This window comes from Lynx rufus, unplaced genomic scaffold (assembly GCF_022079265.1).
Source record: "Lynx rufus isolate CCGP_SWC_20201006 ecotype Redwood Valley unplaced genomic scaffold, mLynRuf1.p SCAF_4, whole genome shotgun sequence".
NCBI lineage: Eukaryota > Metazoa > Chordata > Mammalia > Carnivora > Felidae > Lynx > Lynx rufus.
Window position 1 is genome coordinate 9,955,773 of NW_025814856.1, and position 16,099 is coordinate 9,971,871.

A 16,099-nucleotide genomic window follows, 5' to 3' on the forward strand; every position below is an offset into this window, starting at 1 on the left:
TAAAAACTGACACCATATAAATACAAAGAATTGTAAGAGAATGTTATTAAAAAATATATGCCAACAAAGAGGATGACCCAGGTGAAAAGATAAAGTCCTGGGAAAATACAAACTTCCAAAACAGAACTGGGAAGAAATACAGGATCTGAACAGATTAATTGTCAGTAACAAAGTTGAATTGGTAAACAAAAAGTTACTTAAAACTTAAAGTTCAGGACCAGATGGAACCACAGGTGAATTCTACAAGACATTTATTTTTTTTATGTTTATTTATTTTTGAGAGACAGAGAGAGGGAGAGAGAGAGAGAGAGAGAGAGAGAGAGAGAGAGAGAGAGAATGGGGGAGGGACAGAGAGCAAGAGAGAGACACAGAATCTTTTTTTTTGATATGAAATTTATTGTCAAATTGGTTTCTGTACAATACCCAGTGCTCATCCCAACAGTTACCCTCTTCAATGCCCACCCCACCCCCCATCAACCCTCAGTTTATTCTCAGTTTTTAAGAGTCTCTTATGGTTTACCTCCCTCTTTCTCTTTTTTTCCCCCTTCCCCTCCCCCATGGTCTTCTGTTAAGTTTCTCAGGGTCCACATAAGAGTGAAAACGTATGGTATCTGTCTTTCTCTGTAGGACTTATTTCACTTAGCATAACACTCTCTGGTTCCACCCACGTTGCTACAAAAGGCCAGATTTCATTCTTTCTCATTGCCACGTAGTATTCCATTGTGTATATAAACCACAATTTCTTTATCCATTCATCGGTTGATGGACATTTAGGCTCTTTCCATCATTTGGCTGTTGCTGAAAGTGCTGCTATAAACATTGGGGTACAAGTGCCCCTATGCATCAGTACTCCTGTATCCCTTGGGTAAATTCCTAGCAGTGCTATTACGGGGTCATCCAGGAGATCTATTTTTAATTTTTTGAGGAACCTCCAACTGTTTTCCAGAGTGGCTGCACCAATTTGCATTCCCACCAACAGTGCAAGAGGGTTTCCGTTTCTCCACATCCTCGCCAGCATCTATAGTCTCCTGATTTGTTCATTTTAGCCACTCTGACGTGAGGTGACATCTGAGTGTGGTTTTGATTTGTATTTCCCTGATGAGGAGTGACGTTGAGCATCTTTTCACGTGCCTGTTGGCCATCTGGATGCCTTCTTTAGAGAAGTGTCTATTCATGTTTTCTTTCCATTTCTTCACTGGGTTATTTGTTTTTCAGGTGTGGAGTTTGGTGAGTTCTTTATAGATTTTGGATACTAGCCCTTTGTCTGATATGTCATTTTCAAATATCTTTTCCCATTCTTTTGGTTGCCTTTTAGTTCTGTTGATTGTTTCCTTTGTAGTGCAGAAGCTTTTATCTTCATGAGGTCCCAATAGTTCATTTTTGCTTCTAATTCCCTTGCCATTGGAGATGGAGACACAGAATCTGAAGCAGGCTCAAGGCTCCAAGATGTCAACACAGAGCCCAATGCACACATCCCAATGTGGGGCTCAAACTCATTAACCATGAGATCATGACCTGAGCTGAATTTGGACACTCAACCAACTGAGCCACCCAAGCACCCCATCTACAAGATATTTAATGAAGAATTAGTACCTATTCTCCTCAAACTACTCCAAAATATTGAATAGGAGGTAAAGCTTCCAAATACATTCAATCAGGCCAGCATTACCCTGATGCTGGAACCAGACAATGACACCCCCAAAAAAGAAAACTATAGACCAGTATCCTTGATGAAGATAGATGCAAAAGTCCTCAAGAAAATACTAGCAAACCACACACAACAGTATATTAAAAAGATCATTCACCATGATCAGGTAGGATTTATTTCAGGGATGCAAAGGTGTTTCAATATTTTGAAAATCAATGTTATACACATCAACAGAATGAAGGGTAAAAATCATATGATCATCTCAATAGATGAAGAAAAATCATTTGACAAAATTCAACATTCATTCATGATAAAAATTCAATAAAGTGGGGTTAAAGGCAACATACCTCAACATATAAAGGCCACCTATGAAAATCCCATAGGTAGCATCATACTCAATGGTGAAAAGTGGAGAGCTTTTCCCCCAATGTCAGGAAGAAGAAAATATGTCCACTCACACTTATTCAACATAGTACTGGAGGTCCTAGCCACAGCAATCAGCTAAGAAAAAGAAATAAGGGATATTCATATTGGTAAAGAAGTTAAACTGTCACTATTTGCAGATGACATGATACTATACATGGTAAATCCAAAAGAATCTACCAAAACATTCCTAGAAGTATGGATAAAGAAGATGTGGTATATATACATACAATATACAATCAAAAAGAGTGAAATCTTGCCATTTGAAAGAATGTGGATGGAACTAGAGTGTATTATGCTAAGTGAAATAAGTCAGTCAGAAAAAGACAAATATCATATCATTGCACCCATATGTGGAATTTAAGAAACAAAACAGATGAACATAGGGGAATTGAGGGAAAATAAGTTAATAACAGAGGGAGTAAAACCATAAGAGGCTCTTGAATACAGAGAATAGGCTGGGGGTTCCTGGAGGGGAGGTGGAGTGGGGGTTAGCTAAATGGGTGATGGGCATATATTTAAGGAGGGCACTTATTGGAATGAGCACTGAGTGTTCTGTAGAAGTGATGAATCACTGGGTTCTACTCATGAAACCAACACTACAGTGCATGTTAACTAACTTGATTTTACAAACACACATATAAAATTACTAGATGTATTACATTAATTCAGTAAAGTACAAGAGACAAAATAAATTCCCAGTAATCAGCAACGTTTCTGTACCTTAACAACAAAGCAGCTGAAAGAAAAACATTTAAAAACACCATTTACAATTGTACCAAAAAGAATAAAATATTTAGGAATCAACTTAGCCAAAAAGTGAAAGACCTATGCTCCAAAACCTATAATACACTGGTGAAAGAAATTGAAAATAACATAAATAAATGGAAAGATATTCAATGCTCATGGATTGGAGGAATTATTCTTGTGAAAATGTCCATATTACCCAAAGCAAAGCAATCGACAGATTCAATGCAATATCTATCAAAATACCAACAGCATTTTTCACAAAACTAGAACAAATAATACTAAAATTTGTATGGAACTATAGAGGATCCTGCATAGCCAAAGCAATCCTGAGAAAAAAGAACAGTCCTACCAGGTTTCAAGATATACTCCAAAGCTGTAGTAATCAAGACAGTATGCTTTTGGCACAGAAATAGACACATAGGTCAGTGGGACAGAATAAAGACCCCAGAAATAAAACATGAATAAATGGGTTTATTCTATTACTTGGATGTAAATTTTTAAAAAAAATTTAAAAAGGTGAGACTATGGGAAAAGACAGTCTTTTCAATAAATGGTGCTGGGAAAACTGGGCAGATACATGTAAAACAATGAAACATGACAACTTTCTTACACCATACACAAAACCAAAAATGGATTAAAAGCCTAAATGTGAGACATGAAACTGCCCGAAAAGAACACAGGCAGTAATTTCTCTGACATCAGCTATAGCAACATTTTTCTAGACAAGTCTCCTAAGGCTAGGGAAACTAAAGTAAAAATAAACTATTGGGATTCCATCAAAATTAAAAGCTTTTACACAGCAAAGGAGACAAGAAAACAAAACAAAACAAAACAAACCTGATCTATTGAATTGGAGAAGGTATTTGCAAATGATATATCTGATAAAAGGTTAATATCTAAAATACACAAAGAATTCATACAACTAAACAACAACAAAAAAACCCCCAAACAATCCACTTAAAAATTGGGCAGAGGTTCTGAATTGACATGTCTCTAAAGAAGACATCCAGATGGCCAACAGACAAATGAAAAGATGTTCATCATCACTCATCATCAGGGAAATGTAAATCAAAACCACAAGGAGATACCACCTCACACAGGTCAGAAGGGCTAAAATCAGAAACACAACAAACAAGTGCTGGTGATGAAGTGGAGAAAAAGGCACCTCACACACTGCTGGTGGGAATGCAGCCACTGTGGAAAACAGTGTGGAGGGCCCTCAAAACTTGGAAATAGAATGACAACATGATCCAATAAGTCCATTACTGTTTCCAAAGAAAAGAAAAACGCCAATTTGAAAACATGTATGCACCCCTATGTTTATTGCAGTATTCTTTACAACAGACAAGATATGGAAGCAACCTAAGTGTCTGTCAATAGAGGAATGGATAAGGAAAATGTGGCACACAAACGCGCACACACACGCACACACACACACACACACACACGAATATTGATCTGATGTGTCATTTACAAACATCTTCTCCCATTCTGTAGGAAGCCTTTTAATTCTTTTGTTTTCTTCACTGTGCAGAAGCTTTTTACATTGGTGAGGTCCCAATAGTTCACGTTCGCTTTTGTGTCTCTTGCCTACGGCAACATGGGTAACAAGAAGTTGCTATATTTGAGGTCAAAGAGATAGCTGCCTGTGTTCTCCTCTAGGATTTGGGTGGTTTCCTATCTCACATTTAGGTCTTTCATCCATTTTGAATTCATTTCTGTGAATGGTGTATGGTGTAAGAGAGTGGTCCAGTTCCACTGGCATGTTGCTCTCCATTTTGCCAATACCATTGCTTAAGAAGCTGCCTTTTTTCCACTGGACACTTCTTCCTTCTTTGTCGAAAATTGACCATATTGTTTTGGGTCCATTTCTGGGTTTTCTATTCTATTCCATTGTTCTATGGGTCCGTTTTTGTGTCAGTACCATACTGTCTTGATGACTACAGCTTTGTAATACACCTAGAATTACCAAATGTTTTATAAACGTCAACCTTTAACCTGTCAAAAACATACGAAACTCCTAGATGATTTGTCAACAGAATATCAAATCCAAGGATTATTAAACCCATGGTTGTATAGCAAAGGAACACACTTTTTCTTGTTGAAGAAAGAGTAGGTATTTTCTAGACTATCAGGAGTTGTGTTCCCACCACAACTCAATGTTTCGGAGAGCCAAGGGGCATTGTCAAGACATGTTCCTGAGTCCTAGATTTGGAAAAAAAAAACTTTCACTCAGGTCTGTGAAAAGTTTCAATGTTAGACAAGCCAGGAAAGTTCGAGGAGGAGTAAAAAAAATTGGATATGCCTGAATTCTAATGTGATCTCTTGGGAACAGGGAATCTCCAGGAAAAAATTCCATTCTGTCCAGATAAGTTCCCATGGGGAGATGGGCTCAGGGATTGGAGTAACAATGGGAAATGTGTCTAACATTTCAGACACATTTTGCTGTGTCAGATGCAGCAAACATAAGGAGCTGTAAATATCTCCTCGGCTGCAGATCCAGAACATGTTTAATCCAAAGCCGGAGGAGACATGGTTTTTGCATTTGGATTCTTAAGTCTGGTTTGGGGACCAATGCTTCACTCCTTCCTGTTCTGGGAATAGAGCTTGCTTTCCATCATCAACAAACAGGGAGGAATTCTGACTTCTACCTGGAGACCTTCCTCTCAGAGACCCCATCTAGGTGAGTCTGAGAACTCAGCAGGTATTCCAGGGAAGGTTCCAAGAGAATGGAATCTGAAAGCTTTCCTCTGAGGTCACCTGACAGCCTAACCATCCTGGTCTCAGAGCCGAAAGATCATTGTGTTTGTTGGCACGGTGAACTCTTTCATTTTTTTAAGGTTTACTTATATTTGAGAGAGAGAGACGGAGACAGGGTAAGAGTGTGGGAGGGGCACAGAGAGAGGGGGACACAGAATCTGAAGCAGACTCCAGGCTCTGAGCTGTCAGCACAGAGCCTGACGTGGGGCTCGAACTCACGAACTGCGACATCATGACCTGAGCCAACGTACTGAGACACCCAGTCTCTCCCATTTTTTTTTAATGTTTATTTACTTTTGAGAGAAAAATAGAGAGAGGCAGAGTGTAGTGGGGGAGGACCAGAGAGAGAGGGAGACATAGATCTGAGGCAGGTTCCAGACTCTGAGCCATCAGCACAGAGTCTTACGTGGGGTTGGAACTAACCAACTGCGAGATCATGACCTGAGCTGAAGTCGGACGCTTAACCGACTGAGCCACCCAGGTGCCCAACCCACTCATTTATAATCAATTTATTTAAGATGTGAAAAAAAGGAAATGTCTGTTGAAACTAGCAATGTAAGGATTATTGTTGAAAATTAAGTGGTGGGAATAAAAGATCAGTTGGATGCGACTAACGAGGGAATGACGGGTACTGACTTCCAGGATAATCTGAACATTTCCAAAGAGTTTTGCAGTTAAAGGAAATATGAAAATACACTATTAGGTATGGAAGGAGGTGCAGTGAGGGAATTTAAACAATATTTTTAAGATGGGGTATTTTGGAGGATATTCTGTATCTTTTAGAAAGGTCCAGACCAATGGAGGGAGCCACGACCTGGCAACTGCAGTTCTGGAGACATACATTTCACAGAATCTTCTCTCCATTACGTCACTTAAAAAGTTTATTTAAAACTCGAACAGGCATATACTAGAGGGTTTTATTTTGCACTTATTTCATTACCTGGAGGACGAATTTATGTTGGGGTTTATTGGCCACTTACTTTCCCTGTCGTAAATTGTCAGTGTAGTTTCTTTGCCTTTTACATCGAGTCTGAGTGTTCTTTTCTTTGTTTGTTGCTCCTGCTGAATCATTTTCTTGCTTCCTCTTGATTGCATTTTTTTCACACAAATAATTCTACTCCTGAAACCAATATTACACTATATTTTAACCAACTAGAATTTAAATAAAAACTTAAAAAAACAAAAAAAATTTGCAAATTTTAAGCCAAGTTTACTATTTGCTGTTTAATTCTTGTATGTATGTACAGATATATTTTCTGGGTGGTGTGAGAGTTTATAAACTTTGAGTGGTCAAATCTACCAGTCGGCCATATTTTCTCCCCCACCCATTGCTTTCTATGTGCCTTGTAGTAATAAACTGCCTTTTGTATGTATTGCCACCTACCTCCCATCTGTGCTTCCTCACTGCTACCTTTTGTTTTGTGATTGGATCTATTTTCTAAACTGGCAATCGTCCTTCTGCCGTCCTGTGGAAACATGAATTTCTCTTGCATTCAACTTATATCTTTCTCACAAGTGTGTGTGACCCCACTTATGTTTGTATAGAATGAAATTATAATTTTATAGTCTGCTCCCTGCATTTTTTTTTAATTTTTTTAACGTTTATTTATTTTTGAGACAGAGAGAGACAGAGCATGAACAGGGGAGGGGCAGAGAGAGAGGGAGACACAGAATCTGAAACAGGCTCCAGGCTCTGAGCTGTCAGCACAGAGCCTGACGCGGGGCTCGAACTCACAGACCGTGAGATCATGACCTGAGCTGAAGTCAGACGCTTAACCGACCAAGCCACCCAGGCGCCCCCCTGCATTATTTTTAAAGTCACTTATAATCATAATTCTTGTTTTCCTATTCTTTTTTGAGGTTTTTGCCTATTCTATTTTGATTTTGAGACGTGTGTTAATGTGATGAAATTATATTTTATATCTTCTCCTACAGAAGAGTGTTTTTAACTCAATTTTAATTAATAAGTTTATTTTGAATTCACTATTTATCCCGGTTTTCTTCTCCCTGCTATTCCTTTTATTTTATAAATTCCATTTGCTAAAAATGTGTTACTATATAAATGCACACCTTTATTAAACAGCAAAAAAAAAAAATGAATGAAAGAAGTGAGGTCCTGCTCATTTGGATCTTACATTCAATGAAGAAAGCAGAGTGGGGGAAATAAATGTGTATCTGACACAATGTTCTCAGGGATAGACATATGAAGAAAGGAAATACGTTTTTGCACACTCACCCGCACAAACATATAACTCAACAAGGAGAACCACGAGTGATTGGTCTGCACCCTGACCACGTACTACATGCTCTGATATTTTCTATTGTGCCTTAGTTTTTCTATTCTAGTTTATTCTTGCAAACCACACCCTGACCCCACAAATGGTCCCAGTCTCAGAATATGGAAAACATTCATCTCCCTGGTTCTCTGTTCCTGTGCTGGTAGCTCCCTGTTTGTGTTCTCTCTCCTTTCATTGACAACTCCTGTGAGCACAATCTCTCATTCGTTCATGCAATATGTATGTATTACTACTGTCCCCAACCAAACTATGTCTGGGGTAAAGGATGGGAGTAAGTATAACATGCCCAGGGCACCCACAGTCTAGCAGGGAAACATATATGGAATTAAATAAAAATTACAGTGATAACACCACATCTAAATTATCACAAAAGAAACTCTTTTTTTTTCTTGTGGGAATGTCAAAACATACACACACACACACACACACACACACACACACACACACATTCATGAAGGAGACAACTCCTTGCTGTCTGAAAGAGGAGATGGGAGTTTCAAGACAGAAGAGGTGAGAACTTCCAAATAGACCAGTGGATGATTCCAACCAGAGGGGAAGCAGGTGTGTAGGGGCTCGGAGTCTTGAGACTGGGGCTTGAGATGAAGCTACAACTCAAGTTCAGTGTCGGTAGAATTGATGTGGGTGAGGCAGCATGAGTGCAAAGCTGTTGGGCCAGTCAGGGGAGGCAAGCCAAGTGTTGGAAATATGGATTTGGGGTTCATTCTCCAGGGGGGAGTCAGATGAAAGCATTAAATCAGAAAGGTGGACAGTAACGTAATTGTAATATAGAGAGATCTCTCGGGGGTAAATGTGAATATTGGCTAGAGGGGTGCTAGCCTGTGATGGGTAGAGAGAGGAAGAAAACTGAAATAGGGCTGTATAACTGGGGCCCCAGAAGTGGGGAGTGATGGGGACTTTGAGAGAAGAAAAAGTCGGTCAAATCTCCTCACCAGTAAGAAGCACTCATTATCCATTGAGGGAACTATGCTAAGTTCTTTATGGTGTATTCACTAAATCTGCCAACCACCTGAGCAGGATAGATACCTCTAGCCCTACTATTTGGGGAGGGATATTAGCATTTACAATAGTTTGGTTGGGAAGGTGGGGGAAGAGAAGAGAGGGAAACAAACCAGAAGAGACTCATAAAGATAGAGAACAAATTGAGGGTTGATGGAGGCCGGTGGGTGGGGGATGGGCTAGATGGGTCTTGGGGATTAAGGAGGGCAATTGCTGTGATGAGCACTGGGTGTTGTAAGTGATGAATCACTGAATTCTACTCCTGAAAACAATATGTTGCACTGTATGTTACCTGAGTAGAATTTAAATGAAAAAAAGAGTAGTTTGCTTGGTTCTCCAAATTCAAAAAGCAAACATATGTAGATCCAAAATTTAAAACACGAGTCTCTGATGATGAAGGTGTTGCATTTTATATCATTTAGAAGAGGTGGGGTTTTGTTATCAAATAATCTTTTAAAATCCGCCACTTTTGTTGTACTCTGTGTATTACCCTTAGAGAATTGTGGGGGTTTTCCCTTGCTTGTTATTTAGCGGGATGTCTTGATAACTTAGACACCCTAACTTTTCCGTTTAGATACATTGCTTTTTGCTGCTTCATTATTCTGGGCTTGAAGGAGACGTACCTGGGGTTGGGGTGTCGCCAGAACAAAAGACACATTCTCATCCGTTGCTAGGGGCCGCCTCAACTCATAGATCTTTCTCCCCACTTTTCTTGCTCTCAGTTTTTGAAAATGATATTTTAATTTCTTTGAACTCTGGCTATGAAAAGTTCATATTAATGTGGAGACCCATGTTTACCTGCTCATAGAAGACTTAACTACTGGAACTTGGATGTATTTTCACATCTTTAGAGGAAAGAAAATCTCTTTTTTTTTTTTTTTTTTTTTTTTTTTTTTTAGAAAATCTCTTGTCAACAGCTTGCCTTGTATCAGTGTTTACCTAATTAATGTGCCTCGAGGTGAGAATAGTCTGGTTGTGACATGGTCCTAGGAGACTAGGGGGCTCGCACGTGTGTGTGCGTGTGTGTGTGTGTGTGTGTGTGTGCCATGAGCGGTTTTCAAAGCAGAGGTCCTGGAACCCATAGCTCCATAATGTGACCCTTAATATACAGATGCCAGATTATTACCCAACACATGAAGATAAGAAGGGGGCCCATTTCTATCCAAAGATTCTTTGGAAACAAAATCAATAAAGTGCAAGGGACGCTATGTGAAGGAGGGATTCCTTGTGCCATGAAGTTTCATCAGTACCGGGGAGGCCACCTTGTTACTCAACATTCCCTGCCACCATCTGTCACCACTCTTCCTCTTGCTCATTCCCCTCAACGCAATGGCTTTGGTTGACCATTGAATGACCAATGAATATTGGTTTTTAAAACAACAAGCAAACCAACAAACGGAAAGATGGTGACAGGGAGTGGGAGATACTGGCTTCCAGTTAAGGAACGAAGGACACACAGGACTAAAAGGCATGGCAAAGGGAATATAGTCAGTGATACTATCACAGCATTGTGTGGTGACAAATGGCGGCTCCACGTGTGGTGAGCATGGTGTGATGTGTAAAACTGTTGGATTGTACACCCCACATTGCTGTAACATGGTGCATCAACCACCCTCAGGTTTTAAAAATTGATTTAAAAAAATGACTTTTCTCAGAGCCTCTGCACTGGTCGTTCCCTCTGATTGGTGTACTTTTCCCCAGAGGACTTTGTGTCTCCTTATGTCTCCTTGAGGCCTCTGTTTAGATGTGTTTTGGTATGCCCGAATAACCAGTAAAAAGTAACGTCTCCACCCGCTCTTTCCTTTACACAGGCTTTGTTTTTCTTCATAGCACCTGTCACCTTCTCATATTTTATCCACTCTTTCATTTGCTTATCCTCTGTCTCCATCACTGAACCTTATAGACTTTTATTTTTTTGACACCTGTACTTTTTGTCTGGAGATGAGTCAGTGCTCAAGGTTATTCCTCAAATGGGTGACAGAATTTCTCATTAAAACTATAGAATCCATGAATATTAGCGGAAAAAGCTAAGTGTGGGATGTGAATTCCTATTCAAAGCTGGCATGAGGGAGTCCCCAGAGGGGGCAAGTTCTATCCAAAAAACTATGGATATTGAATTTTTGAAAGAAAAATAAAAATTATAGAATTTCAATGATATTTGCAATGTTCATTGTTGAGAAACTCGGTCATGCTATTTTTTGTTCCCTGATAGTCCCCTCTAGCCCATGGAACCAGGAAATGATTCACAAATGTCAGAATTTTTTCTTCTGGGACTATCAAAGGAATCAGAGCTGCAGCCCCTCATATTTGGGCTTTTCCTCTCCATGTACCTGACCACTGTGTTTGGCAACCTGCTCATCCTCCTGGCCGTCAGCTCTGACTCCCGCCTCCACACGCCCATGTACTTCTTCCTGGCCAACCTGTCCTTTGTAGACATCTGCTTCACCTCCACCACCGTCCCGAAGATGCTCTGGAACATCCAGACCCAGACCAAAGTCATAACTTATGCAGGCTGCATCACACAGATGTATTTTTTCCTACTCTTTGCTGGATTGGACAATTTTCTACTGTCTGTGATGGCCTATGACCGGTTCGTGGCCATCTGTCAACCCTTGCACTACATGCTGATCATGAAACCCACCTACTGTGGGCTGCTTGTTCTGGGGTCCTGGATGATGAGCACCCTGAACTCCTTATTACAAACCTTAACGATGTTGTGGCTATCCTTCTGTACAGAGGTGGAAATCTCCCACTTTTTCTGTGAAATCAATCAGGTGGTCCTGCTTGCCTGTTCTGATCCCTTTCTTAATGACATGCTGATGTATTTTGCAGCTGGATTGTTGGGTGGTGCTTCCCTAGCTGGGATCCTTTACTCTTATTCTAAGATAGTTTCTTTTGTATGTGGAATCTCATCAGCTCAGGGCAAGTATAAGGCATTTTCCACCTGTGCGTCTCACCTCTCGGTTGTCTCCCTATTTTATTGTACTGGCCTGGGAGTGTACCTTAGCTCTGCTGCTACCCAGAGCTCCCACTCGTGTGCAACAGCCTCAGTGATGTACGCAGTCGTCACACCCATGCTGAACCCCTTCATCTACAGCCTGAGGAACAAAGACATAAAGAGGGCTCTGAAGAGAATCGTTGGGGTTCCAGTGTTGTAAAGGCCAATTGTCCTGGGGCTGTAGATATGCCATGATTGCAGGGCTCAAAGCATCAGAGCCAGGAACTGCTATTCTTTGATCAGACTGTGGGGGTAGAATCTGCCCCTTCTATTTATTTCTTGGAATTCCCATTTGTTTGATTTCAACTTCTCCATACATTTCAATAACTCACTTTATTAAGCTTCTGATCTGTCTGATATACGGTTTCTCCTTTGTCCACTCTCATACGTTCCCAATGTTTTCCCAAATGTTGGATCACAAATGCCTGTACATTTCTGTATCTTACAATGGGCAAGTTGGATTTTATTTTATTTCTTTCCAAGATTTTATTTAAATTTACATAGTTAGCATATAGTGTAGAATTGGTTTCAGTAGTATAGTTTAGTGATTCTTCACTTACCCAGTTCCCATCACAAGCACCCTTCTTAATGCCTCTCACCCATTTAGTCCATCCCCTCACCCACCTCCCTTCCAGCAACCCTCAGTTTGTTCTCTATTGTTAAGAGTCTCTTTATGATAAAAATACTCAAGGACGTAGGGATAGAAGGAACATGCCTTAACATCATAAAAGCCGTATATGAAAGTCCCAGAGATAATATCATCCTCAATGAGGAAAAATGGAGTGCTTTCCTAAGATCATGAACATGACAGGCATGCCACTCTCACCACTATAGTTCAATAGTACTTGAAGTCCTAGCCTCAGGATTCAGACAACAAAAAGAAATAAAAGGCATCCAATTTGGCAAGGAAGAAGTCAAACTTTCACTCTTTGCAGATCACATGATACTCTACATGGAAAACCTGACTCCACCAAAAAAATGGCTAGAGCTGATACATGAATTCGATCAAGTCACAGGTTATAAAATCCATGTACAGAAATAGGTTGCATTTCTATACCCCAATAATGAAGCAGCATAAAGAGATATCAAAGAATTCATCCCATTTACAGTTGCACCAAAACACCCCAAGATACCTAGGAATAAACCTAACCAAAGAGGTAAAAAATTTATACACTGAAAACTATAGAAAGCTTATGAAAGAAATTGAAGAAGAACAAAAGAAATGGAAAAACATTCCACGTTCATGGATAGGAAGAGCAAATATTGTTAAAATATTGATCCTACCCAAAGCAATCTACATATTTAATGCAATCTCCATCAAAATACCCCAGGATTCTTCACAGATCTAGAACAGACAATCCTAAAATCTGTATGGACCCAGAAAAGCCAAAACAATTCTGAAAAGAAAACCAAAGCTGGATGCATCACAATTCTGGACTTCAAGATGTATTTCAAAGCTGTAATCATCAAGACAGTATGGTATTGGCACAAGAACAGACAAATCGACCAATGGAACAGAATAAAATACACAGAAATGGACCCACAAACGTATGGCCAACTAATCTTTGACAAAACAGGAAATAATACCCAATGGAGAAAAGACAGTCTCTTTAGCAAATGGTGTTGGGAAAACTGGACCTCAACATACAGAAGAATGAACCTGGACTACTTTCTTACACAAGAATACACAAGAATAAACTCATGAATAAACTTATTCATACACAAGAATAAACTCAAATGGATGAAAGACCTAAACTCCATCTAAATCCTAGAGGAGAAAACAAGCAACAACCTCTTTGACCTCAGCCACAGCAACTTCTTACTTGACATGTCTCCAGAGGCAAGGGAAATAAAAGCAAAAATGAACTTTTGGGATCTCATCAAGATAAAAAGCTTCTGCACAGTGAAGGAAATAATCAGTAAAACTACAAGGCAACTGAAGGAATGGGAGAAGATATTTGCTAATAACATATCAGATAAAAGGTTAATATCAAAAATTTACAAATAACTTATCAAATTCAACACTCAAAAAAACAAACAATCCAGTGAAGCATTGGCAAAAGAAATGAGTAGACACTTTTCCAAGAAAAACCTTCAGATGGCTAATAGACACATGAAAAGATGCTCAACATCTCTCATAAGGAAAATATAAATCAAAACCACAATGAGTTACCACCTCACACCTGTCAGAAGGGCTAAAATTTAACAACTCAGGAAACAACAGATGTTGGCAAGGATGCAGAAAAGTGGAACCCTTTTGCACTCCATTTGGGAATGCAAACCGGTGTAGCCACTCTGAAAACAGTATGGAGGTTCCACCAAAAAATAAAAATAGAACTACCCTACGGGGCAGCAATTGCACTACTAGCTCATTATCCAAGGGACACAGGAGTGGTGGTCGAAGGGTCACGTGTACTCCAATATTTATAGCAGCACTATCATCAATCCACAAAGAATGGAAACAGCCCAAATGTCCATTGACTGATGAACTGATAAGGAAGAAGTGGTATATATATATATATATATATATATATATATATATATACATATATATATGTGTGTGTGTATATATACACACACACACTGGAATATTACTCAGTGATCCATAAGAATCAAATCTTGCCATTTGCAACATGGATGGAACTAGAGTATTTTATGCTAAGCAAATCTGGTCAGTCAGAAAAAGGCAAATATCCTATAATTTCACTCCTACGTGGAATTTAAGAAACAAAACAGATGATCATAGGAAAATGTAAGCAAAAATAAGATACAGAGATGGAGACAAACCATAGAAGACTCTTAAAGACAGAAAACAACTGATGGTTACTGGAGGGGAGGTGGATGCAGGAATGGGCTAGATGGGTGATGGGTATTAAGGAGGCCACTGGTGATAAGCATTGGGTGTTAGATGTAAGTGATGAATCATTAAATTCTATTCCTGAAATCATTATTACACGATATGTTAACTAACTTGGTTGAATAAAAAAATAAATAAATAAAAGTAAAAAAATATGTAAATAACTCATACAACTAAACAGCCACAAAAAACAATGGGCAGAGAATCTGAATAGACATTTCTCTAAAGGAGACATCCAGGGGCGCCTGGGTGGCTCAGTCAGTTAAGTGTCCAACTTCAGCTCAGGTCACGATCTCGCGGTCCGTGGGTTCGAGCCCTACGTCGGGCTCTGGGCTGATGGCTCAGAGCCTGGAGCCTGCTTCTGATTCTGTGTCTCCCTCTCTCTCTGCCCCTCCCCCGTTCATGCTCTGTCTCTCTCTGTCTCAAAAATAAATAAAAAACGTTAAAAAAATTAAAAATAAATAAAAAATAAGAAAAATAAAGGAGACATCCAGATGGCCAACAGACAAATGAAAATATGCTCAGCATTTCTCATCATCAAGGAAATGTAAATCAAAACCACAATTGAGATACCAACTCACACATGTCAGAAAGGCTAAAATCAAAAACACATCAAACAACAAATGCTGGTGACAATGTGGAGAAAAAGGTACCTTGCACACTTTGGGTCAGAATGCAAACTGGTGCAGCCGCTGTGGAAAACAGTGTGGAGGGGCCTCAAAATTTAAAAATAGGACTACCTTACAATCCAAGAATTCCACTACTGTTTCCAAGGAAAACAAAAATGCTAAATTGAAAAGATATACGCACCTCTATGTTTATTGCAGCATTCTTTACAATAGACAGGATATAGAAGCGACCTAAGTGTCTATCAATAAATGAATGGATAAGGAAAATGTGGAACGCAAACACACACACACACACACACACACACACACACACCAATATTTATCTGATGTGTCATTCACAAACATCTTCTCCCATTCTTTGGGCAGCCTTTTAATTCTCTTGCTTGTTTTCTTCACTGTGCAGAAGATTTTTACTTTGCTGAAGGTCCAATAGTTCATGTTTGCTTTTGCTTCCCTTGCCTCCTGCAACATGTCTAATAAGAAGTTGCTAAATCCGAGGCCAAAGAAGTAGCTACCTGTGTTCTCCTCCGGGATTTTGATGGTTTCCTGCCTCACGTTTAGGTCTTTCGTCCATTTGGAATTTATCTTTGTGTATGGTGTAAGCAAGTGATCCAGCTGACTTTGCATGTTGCTACCCAATTTTCCAGCATCATTTTTGAAGAGACCGCCATTTTTCCGTTGGATATTCTTTCCTGCTTTGGTGAAGATTGCCCATATCAT

General features: G+C 39.5%; 1 pseudogene; it reads left to right on the forward strand.

The window, feature by feature from the left end:
* The first annotated feature begins 11,046 nt into the window (after nt 1–11,046).
* Nucleotides 11,047–12,053, forward strand: LOC124523969 (olfactory receptor 7A17-like; annotated as a pseudogene).
* Nucleotides 12,054–16,099: the final 4,046 nt, after the last annotated feature.